Below are 11,866 nucleotides of genomic sequence, written 5' to 3'. Positions count from 1 at the left end.
AAAACCCTAGAACTCAAATTCAAGAGGATTGAACGTCAAAAAGGTAATGCTTCTACACTCTAATCATTCATAATAGTGAATTGACGAGTTCTTGGGAGAATAGTAAATGGGTTTAGTAAAGAGAATTATACGAACTATAGTAGGGTTTTGGATTGTTGACTTGAGATTGTTATAATCATATGGGTGATGGAGAATGATGTTAATTACACCTAATTGAGATTGTAGAATCACCTAGAAGTAATAGAATGGGAATTGGGTGAAGAAACACCATTAATGGAGATTGTGGAGCTTTATGCCTACTAAGTGTTTGATAAAATGCTTAGGTGACCAAAGCATGGATATTATTGATAATATAGAATCCCTTTGACGTATTGATATAGATCAAAGTTGAAAGGGTTGACGAACATTGTATTACACTCAAAGGCTGGAATTAAGGTATGTAAGGCTAACTATCTATGTTAGGGAATATTCATGATTCTCCCTACGCCTCATTCTTCATGCTTGTCAGTAATTTGACTCAGAATATATTTTAACCCTAGTTTCATGATATGATATAGAACTTTTATCTTCTAGGGTTGCAGTTACAGAATTCGTTCATGGTTGTCACTTTGAACATCATGAACTCAACACGTAATCTTTATAGACTTATGCATTGTTATCGCATGAGTCTCAATCAGTGTAAACTAGTTATTTGCATGAGTCCCATAATCAGAAACAGTTATCATGCTATCAGCTATAGCCAGTCTCAGTCTTGTAAATTGTTAATGTTGAACACATGTATCTGTATTTTTGGGCCCTAGGCCACAGTTTATGCATACGTATTGCTTGGGCCTGATGCCACAGTTTTTGTGCACGTTATTTGGGCCCTAGGCCACAATTATATTTATAGTTTTACAGTTGATTCTTCATCCCGAAGCGAGTACTTGACTTCTTGCTTTCTGTTTGAGTTCGGTTTCGGTTCCGATATTTTATTGCTTCAGTTGCTTTACATACCAGTACAATTCAAATGTGTTGATGTCCCTTTTATTGCTTGGGGGCCTGCATCGCAACGATATACAGGTTGACGACTCAGCTATTTAGAAGTGCACGTATCAGCTACTGGCGAGCCCCAAATTACTTCGGGGCGTTATCAGCAATTCAGTTATTTCAGTTTATAGACAGCACTATTATTCAGTATTCTTAGAGACTTCATAGACACAGTCCAGACAGTCAGATATTTATTATGTTAGCCTTGTTGGCAGTTGTTCAGTTGTTTTGGTTTAGCCATGTTAGCTACGTTCAGATATTTCAGATTGTCTAAGTATTTTCGTATTATGATATTTCAGTCAGACTTTTAGTTAATCGCTGATGTGTTATTTTTATTTTAGAAATTAGTTATGTTTTGGTATCACATGTTGATTCAGCCAGCCAGTTGGTTCGCTCGATCACATGCAGTCAGGCACCGAGTGTCGTGTTACGTCCAGGCCCAAGTTCGGGGCGTGACACCTATCTTGACCGGCTACGTAAGAAAAGTTCCACGTTTGCTCTGCAAGTCGTCTGGATCTGGTTCGGCAAGTTGGCTCCTTTTTGGAGGTTGTGCACCTGCTTCTGAAATTTGACAATATTGCAGATATTTTCATGATATTTGTATGAATGGCCCTCTTGTCAGTTTGTATTGATGTCCCTCTTGGCAATTTGTATGAATGGCCCCTTGGAAGCAGGAAAGTAAATGCGCAATGGCCCTCTTGGTAGTTTGTATGAATGGCCCTCTTGGCAGTTCTTATGAATGGCCCTATTGGCAGTTTTTATGAATGGCTCTCTCGGCGGCAGCAAAGTAAATGTGCAATGGCCCTCTTGGCAGTTCTTATGAATGGCCCTCTTGGCAGTTTGTATGAATGGCCCTCTCGGCGGCAGGAAAGTAAACGTGCAATGGCCCTTTTGGCATTTTGTATAAATGGCCCTCTTGGCAGCAGAAAAGTAAACGTGCAATGGCCCTCTTTACAGTAGGAAAGTAAACATGCAATGGCCCTCTTGGCAGCAGGAAAGTAAACGTGCAATGGCCTTCTTGGCAGTTTGTATGAATGGCCCTCTCAACGGCAGGAAAGTAAACGTGCAATGGCGCTTTTGGCAGTTTGTATGAATGGCCCTCTTGGCAGTTTGTATGAATGGCCCTCTTGGCAGTTTATATGAATGGCCCTCTTTACAGCAGGAAAGTAAATGTGCAATGGCCCTTTTGGCAGTTTGTATAAATGGCCCTCTCGGCTGCAGGAAAGTAAACGTGCAGTGGCCCTCTCAGCTGGATAATCTTTCTTTCATTCATTGTGTTGGTTGTTAACCCTTTTCTTTGTCATGATCCTTTTGGTCGGATGTATCTTTCTTGTTTATTGTGACCCTTTTGGCCTGATATGTCTTGGTTGCTCATTCTTTGTATGACCCTTGTGGTAAGATATCGCATGACCCTTGTGGTCGTATATGTCTTTTCTCATTTGTTTGTTGCATGACCCCCTTGGTTAGATGTGTCTTTGCCATTCATTCTTTTTCATGATCTTCGTGGTCGGATACGCTTTGTCCATTTGTTTTGGGACCCTCGTGGTCAGACTTTCTTTTCACCTTCATTGTGAGTGAGCTAGTTGATGGCGTGTCTGCAGTCCCATAAAAAGAAAAAAACTGCATCCAAAGAAAAGTTGTGAGTTTTCTAAGAGGCCAATTAGCGTCGTTGTCCTCCCGTCCGGTGTCTCCTCTTGATACTCCTTTGAACCCTCTTGGGCTCGGTATTTCAAGAGATGTTTTTGGGATGTACTTATTTTAATTTTAAAAATCTAAAGTAGAGTTTGTAAAATGCTCGTTGTTTTCCTTTTTAGAAATAGTTATTTCGTTTTCATGTCATGATATGTGTTTTCTTCGAATGAAGTCTTTCGATTCTTCCCGGAGATGCAATTGCTGAGTTCTAAACTGGTAAAAATTTTGAGATCTTTCTCAAAAATTCTGCCCCAGTTTCGGGTCTTGCTCTGATCGACTCTTGTATTGTCTTGTTATGCAGGAATTTTTTAGGTTCTCTCAAAAATTCTGCCCAGTGTATGGCTTTGCTCTGCCCTCTTCTTTGACGATTTCTGATAGGAATTTTTTAGGGAACCTCAAAAATTCTGCCCCAAAAGATAGGGCTGATGTTGGCTGGCTCTTATGCCAACCCTTATAGCTTGATCTTGTTGATTTCTCCCGCCTTAGTGTCTCTGAGGTTTCCTAAGGGTTTCTTTGGTTTTTCTTTTATGAAGATCAAGCTTGAAAACCCCTAGTATCATGTCGCAGCAAGAATTCAGGTCGAACGTAGTTAGGAATAAAGTAACTGAGTTTTGGTTTTCACTAATAATGTGATCGGGTCTGATATGGACTGCCTACGTATCCCACTGTGGGGAAGTCAGGTCATTGCGTAGTTCATTATATAGATGATTTGTTTTCCTGTTCTATTACAAGATATGATCACAAGCAAAAGATATGATTACAAAGAAATGATAATGTTATCACAAACAAATGGAAACCTAAACATAGTATCTGTTGAGTGCGTCTGCATTGATAGCTTTGGGCTACTGTTGTCCGTCCATCTCGGCTAGGACTATGGCTCCTCCTGAGAGTACTTTCCTGACCATGTACGGCCCTTGCCAGTTTGGTGCAAATTTTCCTTTGTATTCTTCTTGGTGGGGAAAGACTCGCTTGAGCACGAGTTGTCCAATTTGGAAAAGTCAGGCTCTGACCCGCTTGTTAAAGGCTCGAGACATTCTTTTTCTGTACAACTATCCATGGCATACCACTACCATTCTCTTTTCATCTATCGTGGTCAGCTGCTCGTAGCGATTTCTTACCCATTCTGCACATTTAGCTCTACCTCTTGGATGATTCTGAGTGAAGAGATCTCCACTTCTACGGGTATGACTACTTTTGTACCATATATAAGGAGGAATGGGGTTACCCGATGGAAGTTCGGGTCGTCGTTCTGTACCCCAACAAAGCATAAGGCAACTGTTCGTGCCAATTCTTGTAGTTGTCAATCATTCTTCTCAGGAACCTCTTGATGTTCTTGTTAGCAGCCTCTACGGCCCCATTCATCTGTGGTCGTTAGGCGGTAGAGTTTATGTAGGTGATCTTGAATTGCTCACAGATGTCCTTCATCACATGGCTGTTCAGATTGGCACCATTGTATGTGATGACGGATCCCGATACACCGAATTGACATATCAGATTATTTTTTATGAAGTCAACCATGACTTTCTTGGTCACTGACTTGTGTGAAGTTACTTTCACCCATTTGTTAAAGTAGTCGATGGAGACTAAGATAAAACGGTGTCCATTGAAGGCCGGAGGCTCGATGAGACCTATAATGTCCATTCCTCATGCCACGAATAGCCAAGGCGAGCTCATCGCATATAATTTGCACGAATCATGCTCCATGGTCATCTAGTAATATCCTGTCCTCAGGATTTTCTTATCAAGGATGAATCCATTCATGTAGGGTCCGCATGCCCCTGTGTGCACCTCTTTTAGAAACTTTGTAGCCTTTTCGGCGTCCACGCACCTGAGTAACCCAAAGTTAGGTGTCCTTTTGTACAATACTTCTTTGTTCAAGAAGAACCCATTAGCCAACCTCCTGATGGTCTTCTTCTGATTTATTGAACTCTCTGGGGGAGGGGGGTACTCTCCTTGGGGGGGGGGGGGTACTCTCCTTTCTCTAGGTATGTCTTGATGTCGGCATACCATGGTTGGACATCAAGCTCGGCCTCGACGTGGGCGTAGTGAGCCTATTCTTCTCTTAGTATAATCTCTAGTGGATCCATGTGAGCACTCTCGGGGTGCTGGATCATGAAGGCTATCGTAGCCAATGCGTCGGCAAACTCATTCTGAGCTCTCGAAGTATGCCTAAAATCAATACTCTTGAATCTCCCGCACAATCTTTGCACTAGATTTACATATGGGAGTGTCTTATCATTTTTGGTCGCCCAATTCCCTTTCACTTGATTTATGAGCAAATCGGATTCCTCGATTACCAACAATTCTTGTTTGTCCATGTCCAATGCCATCCTAAGGCCGAGGATAGACGTTTCGTATTCCGCCATGTTGTTGGTACATCTGAAGTTGAGCTTCGCGGCCATCAGAGTGTTGTCCTGTTTCGGATATTAACACTGCCCCGATGCCTGATCCTTTGTAATTGACTGTTCCATCGAAGAACAGTCTCCAACCTGAGTATGGTTCTGTCACCTCTTCCTCCATAGCCATTACTTCCTCATCTGGAAAGAAAGTCCGTAAAGGTTCAAGTGCCTCGTCGACGGTGTAGCGGTTCATATTTTTTTCAATTCGCATTTGCACTTGCCTCATTTAAAAAGAAAAGTGTCTCGGGAAAGTAAGGTTGTTAATCATACCGGGAAAAAGGAAAAAATATACTTTTACGTGGATGGTGCTCTAAATGGACTTATTTTAGAGTCGCCACCTAATTATTAGGAAATTAGGAAAACCAGTTCGAAAAAGGTTCATTTAAAGCAGTTAAGTCTTAAAAGAATTCTAATCTAACCAAAGTATGGGTAAGGGTTCTGGTGATCCCCCGGAAAAGGTGTTAGGCACCCCGGTATTAAGGATCCGCTCAATTGCGGTTTACCTACGGGTTCTAATAGTGTGCCTTAATGTTATGAATTGTTTTTGATAAAAATTGCTCAGGTTTATATTTCCGCAATAAGGAATGTCATTTACGCAAATTATTGAATCTTGGGTGTCAGGTTTCGGGCTTGGACTGTTAGATTAAGACCCGAGGACGCTCAACTTAAGTAGAACACCACATAAGCCTACCCTTTAGAAGTCCTTTAAAAATCTTCTGTTTTTCAAGTAAAGTTCTCCCTTTTATTAGGGCATACCATTATAATCCTCGTAGGTCCACCTTATCTGTTTCTAATCTCTCATCCTTCCTTAAATTCAATTTAGTTCATAAATCCAAGTCATTTATGTTCAAACTCTCAAAGTTAATACATCAATCCCATTTTAGAGTCAAATTAGGAAAATCGAGCTTATATTAAGAGTAATTCGTATTTCACATCTGTTTTATACATGGCTTTGAAAATCAGTTTTCACAACTCTAAATCTTAAGTTCTAATCTATAAAGGTTCCAACAATACTTAAATAAAGTAAGTAAACAGAATATTTTCAAAATAACTAAAGGGAGGGAAAGAATGAAGGCGGAGAAAGGTTAATCGGATAAGCCTATCTCCTCTCCTTCTTGGACCTTTTGTTGCAATTCTGTGCTTCCTTTATTCTTCGTCTGAAAGCCCCAAATGTCCAAGTCTTTGCCTTGTCTCCTACTACTTCTCTTCTTGTCATTCCATATTGCTTCGATTCCATATGTATGCTCCAATTGTGCAATATTCATCCTTGTAGTATTCCCCGAACTTGTTTATTCGTACCTCGCAAGAATAGAAACAAGAATGATTAGTAAAAAGGATACACCACCCCACGGGGTGACGTTTATGAATATAATATCCCTCGGTTTCGCACCAAACTATAGGAGCTTTGATTAGTAAAGGCTCTGAATCATACTTCTTTCAAATATGGGAAAAAGGGCCCCTGAACATGTCATGGCTGCGAAATAGCGACCCGTCAGTCATTCTATTGCCTCGACAAGCGCATGTTGGTTACTATTTTATAACTAGACTATGATCATCATTGCCCACCGAGAGATAGAACCTTTCCGGACTAGGCATTCTCAAGTTAAGTATTCAAATCAGTAAACTTTCAATCAAGTACAGAAATCCGTTCTTTTAAAAGTGAGGCCTCAAGTTAAACAACTCTTCATCGGCTCAAACGTAGTTATCAAGTTCAAATCAGTTGGATTTTTCACCAAAGGTCGCAGTTTGTTCAATTTTTTCAAAGAAGATACCAAAAGTACTAGCAAGAAGTTGCTCTAGAACGCTTCAAGACAACAAATGCCAAAGCCAAAGATGCAGCAGCAGTAGGCTAAGCAAAGCAGAGCAATGGCCTCTAAACTGAGCAAAATGCACCAGCAATGGCCTCAAAACTTCGAGCAAAAATGCAACAATGGCCTCCAACTGAGCAAAAAATGCCCCAGCAATTGTCTCAAAACAAAGAGATCAACCAGCCCAAATAGCAGCAGCTAATGAGCCTCAAAGCTACCCAAAACTTGGCTCAAAATCATAAGAATAACCAGCTAATACAATAGCCAAAGTGCAGCCCTTCCGAAAGCCCTATATGGCAATCATAATGGCCAAAAAAAAAAATGCAGCAGAAATATTCAGTAGCAGTGGCCGTGCAAATAGGCAACTATTTATGGCCAAATGCAGCATCAATAATGAAGCAACAATAGGCCAAATGCAGCAACAATATATATCAGAGTATGGCAACAAAATGGCCAGGATTGCAATGGTTCATGGCTCAAACTAAGAGCTGGGAAATAGCCAAAGAGTAGGCTACTGTTTCAGTCCAAAATAGACACTAGAGTGAAGTAGTTAACTATGTTAGAGTTCAGAGAACATTTACCTCAAGTGCAACCACTATCTTGCCTTAGAATATAGCAATAAACTTACCAAAAATACAGTGATACACAATGGAACAACAGCTGCTCAATATGGCCAAATGTAGCGGCAGTAACTTATTCAAATATGACACTTTGAGAGCTTCCCAAATGTAGCAAGTTTTCCAGGTTCAACAACAACTCAGGCAACATTTGGGGATTGGAAATTTCCCCAAGTCATGCAAAGAAGAGGAGAAGTGAAGAATAAGTACCAAGGATTTCTCACTCTCCACAAATTAATCATCTTAAACAGGATATTAATAGTGGTCACTTAAAGCAACTATCAGTAGGCAAAGGCAGAAGACAAACGAACATTTCTAAGAAAAAACAGTAAACATGAGGTTATTTATGAACATTGGACCAAACATTAAGCTTGAAAGACAAGGTAGTCAAAGGGGGGCTACCACCCTCATTGTTCCAATGCCGCCCAAGATCCAAAGGTTTTAGAACCTCGGCATGGCAGGTTATTGGAGGGGGTTAAACCACACCCTCTATTTGCCTTGACTTCCAGCCAGCATACAACATGAGGATAAAGATTCAAGTAATGAAATTACTTAAAGGGAGGTTCTAAATGTGCTGAACTCTATTTCAAAACTTGAACAATTTAGAGATATATATACGAAAACAGTTCTTGTAGACAAATACTTCCAGGAAAAAGGATGATGTTGGTCCCTTCAAATCTCAGACTCAGTTTAAAGAAGATTTCATCAGTTCATAGCGCCACAAATGTTCAACTAACTCTTGGCTGACCAAAAACTAATTCAAACAAGAGAAACTAAAATAGAAAAAAGCTAACAGATAGTGAACTAATTCTCCCAGGTCTTCACTTATCAAAAGGGTTCAAAATACATCCTGAATAACTTCAGGGAACACACAGGAAGTAGGAAAAAATGGAAACTCATTTTTAGAGCCTTATCCATCACTTGAAAACCAGTTCAATACTCAAACTCATGGAGGACAGTAAAGGAACAAGAGAGTTATGAAGCATGTGAGCTAAGATTTCAGACAGTTTTACAAGAGGTTTTGTTTTAAAAGTTCAGTAAGACTAGTACCATTTCGACCTTTATCATGAGAAATAATTTATGTATTAAGTAGTAGAAGTTAATTGTATTCAGTTGGTCAAAAACTCAATGATATAACTAGAGATCATAGGATACAGGATGCTGCACATACATATCAGATAAGGGATTCAGAAACCAGAACACAATACCAACAAACAAGAAGAGGACTGAACCAAATATCAAGTGTGACAATGCCACATCTACTGTTGGAACAAATACTTACCAAAGCAATCCAAACAAAACAAACACATGCTATCAATCCTAAGCAACTTAGACAACAACCCAATTACTCCCCAGATTTAATCAAAGTCAACAAGATAGAATTGAAAGGGCATACAGGGCCAAGGTCACGCCATTACACAACATGCACATAGGATTACCCTCAAACTAATTTACAAGTATGACAACAGTTACGAATCATATAATTTCAAAAAAGATACTTATTTGCACTTAACACAGAATTATTGAACATAGCTCAGGGTTTAAACCAAGTTCTTTCTTTACAAAAAATCAAATGCATTTTGGTTCAAAGTATACTATTAGCACCTAAGTTAGCACAAACATTGTCCAAAATGATTCACTTCCCATAAGCAAAATTCAGTCCAAGAACACAACACAACAGCTCAGTTCTAGGCCTTATCTGATTAAATTTTAGTTTGAGTAATTCATCTTAGCCCACAGTTTCAATATAGACATACATATATTTGGAAAGAAAAAAAAATAGTATTCCCCACTTGATATTGTAATGCAGTTCCATAATTATTTCCTAAGTAACCAAAAGTTCAAAGTTCATTCAAATTTAGGCATAAATGTAGGTAAGTCATTTGAAAGGGCTTAGGTCTGCATAAGTAAGAGGCATAACATGGTCATTAGGGATGTTAGACTCACATTATAGAAATTAAGACATGTATCGTATAGGCAAGTAGACAAGGCCATGGCATGATTATATGTGACCTACCTGAACTTCTAGCGAGAAAATGTGAATGGAGCTTAACAACATGTTTTCTACATTATTAAAGATGAAAAAGAACATATTACACCTTAACAAGATACATATCCTTTTCCAGTGGTCAAATAAATAGCTAGTCACTCAATCTTAAGAGTTGTTCTCAAGAACAAAACATGAAAGAAAAGAGATCACTGAATCCCATATGCTTCAACTCATTTTCCTAATTTGTGATTTTATATGAAAAGAGATGCAAGCTCCCTATAGTCATGGTATCTAGTGTACATTTTAATGAGTCACATAAAGGGATTTGAACACAAACGGATCCGATCTTATTACTTCCGAATCAAATAAGGGACATCAAACACATTTTTTTTTTATTTGAACCCCATTAATTACAAAGATCTTATTCCCTTATGGAAGTGTTCTCCGCTGATCAGCAAAGAAGAAGTGAAAAAGAAGAAGAACCATTTTAAAGAGGTAGAGCATGATTCAGAGATTTGGGGTTGGAAACCAAAGTGGTCATGCAAGCTTCAAGAAAAACATCATTTTTTAACTCAACTAAAAAAAAGTACAGGGAAGGGTCACCAATCATAACTTGCTCTTCATACACAAACAGGTACAAGGACATAAGCATTTAGGACTTTCTAGTCATGAAATTCAATTTTTTTTTAAAGAGTATTTAATGGTTAATCTTCAAGTGAAACATTCTGAGAAACACACATCTTAGGCATGAACCATAAATTTTTTTAGCTACAATAATCTTAAACTAGGCAGAGTGCATTTTCTTAAAAATGAAAACTAAACATTCAAAACTGAAGCAAACCCATAAATTGGATGTAGTTCTTCATAAGTTTAGCTGACCCCTAGATGGACATTTAGATGCTCAGGCACATTGAACCATAGTCTTTAATCACACATTGTTATCAAAACTTGAATGATCTCTAGACCACTAACTCATACTTAGTTAAATCATCTTGATCTTAGGCAAGAATGAACCTAAAGCAGAGTAATGCAAACAACACCTATTAAGCTAAAATTTACTACGCTACTGATTCAAACCAAACCAAGCTTATAAACATCCCACAGAGTTAGTAACAAGCACTTATGCAGTTATACCACATAAATAACCCTTGAACTAAAAAAAAAATCTATAACTAACTTCACTTTTACTAAAGGGAATTGAACTAAACTAACGTACCATGCTAACAGTATACCAAGCCCATTGTTTAAGCTAAAACAGAATCGACACTATATGATTACAGCTAAACTAGACCAATCATATATTAACTAGCACTAAGTACCAAAACATTCATATAACAGGCAGAATTAAGGACTAAAATAAGATGAAATAAAAAGGATTGAGGATTACCTTTTTGCTGAGCAGTGACGGGGGCGACGAGCGTCAATGAACACCTTTCACATCGAATCGATTTCCAAGGAATGGAAATGATTTCCAAAAATTATACTTGAGTGAGAACGTCCTCGAAACTCGCAGCTTCGCTGGGTTTCTAAGTGTTCTTACTCATAGGCTTATGAAAAAAACCCATTTAATGGTATAAGAACCAATTTTTTGGTCTCAAAGCCATTTTTCTTCTTCTCTTGCTCAAAGATAAGTGAGCTCTATTTATAGAACAGAAAAATGCTCAAACTAATGCCCAAAACCGATGTGGGATTCCCCCTCTGTTGATTTGGTTGAAATTCAAAATCAAAAGACAATAATAGCTGTAAATTGGTTGGATTCGTACTGGAAAAAGAAAGAAAATCAACAAAATTACCATTGCCAGTTGGAGTGTCTGATTGAAGAGGACGAACAAGGGTTGTTTGGCTCTCTTCTGTTCTCTTTCTTTTTTCTGATTTTGTGTGTGTCTGTATATGCTGAAGAACCAAAAGAATAAAGCTGCGTGCGTGCGTCTGATTTTTTTTTTTTTTTTTTGGGAAATTAAAGGAGCTTGGGCTGGGTCTTTTAGACATCTGGGCTGGTGGATCAGGTTGGGTATTTTGGTGAATTTGGGCTGAGAAATGTGGTCTGTTGAGAGGGCTGATTTGTGGCCAAAATTTAGCTTTAAAACATAGCCCTTCTTGTACTTCAAAGGTTAATAAAATAGCCAAATAATTAAGAGACTGAGATGAATCAATTATTCAATTAACTAATTAAGCTTCTTGATTTTATCAAAGTGAAATATGACTTTAAATTGACAATTTGAAAATACGTACTTAATTAAATACTTGTTTTTGTCACAAATTGAAAAAAATAGATAACTAATACTTCAAATTACATGTAAAATATACATAAATTTATATTAGGATATTTTGCCA

General features: G+C 38.5%; 1 long non-coding RNA gene across 1 annotated transcript; it reads right to left on the bottom strand.

Annotated features, from left to right (window-relative positions):
* Window positions 1-6,008: 6,008 nt before the first annotated feature.
* LOC132055481 (uncharacterized) lies at window positions 6,009-11,446 on the bottom strand. The gene is made up of 2 exons (XR_009414583.1): window positions 7,507-11,446; window positions 6,009-7,413 (listed from the first exon to the last, which is right to left on the bottom strand). It is a non-coding gene; the product is annotated as an uncharacterized LOC132055481 (long non-coding RNA).
* Between the last annotated feature and the right edge of the window lie 420 nt (window positions 11,447-11,866).

The sequence above is a fragment of the Lycium ferocissimum genome, chromosome 1 (genome assembly GCF_029784015.1).
Source record: "Lycium ferocissimum isolate CSIRO_LF1 chromosome 1, AGI_CSIRO_Lferr_CH_V1, whole genome shotgun sequence".
Lineage (NCBI taxonomy): Eukaryota > Viridiplantae > Streptophyta > Magnoliopsida > Solanales > Solanaceae > Lycium > Lycium ferocissimum.
This window is presented reverse-complemented; position numbering and strand designations above follow the sequence as displayed.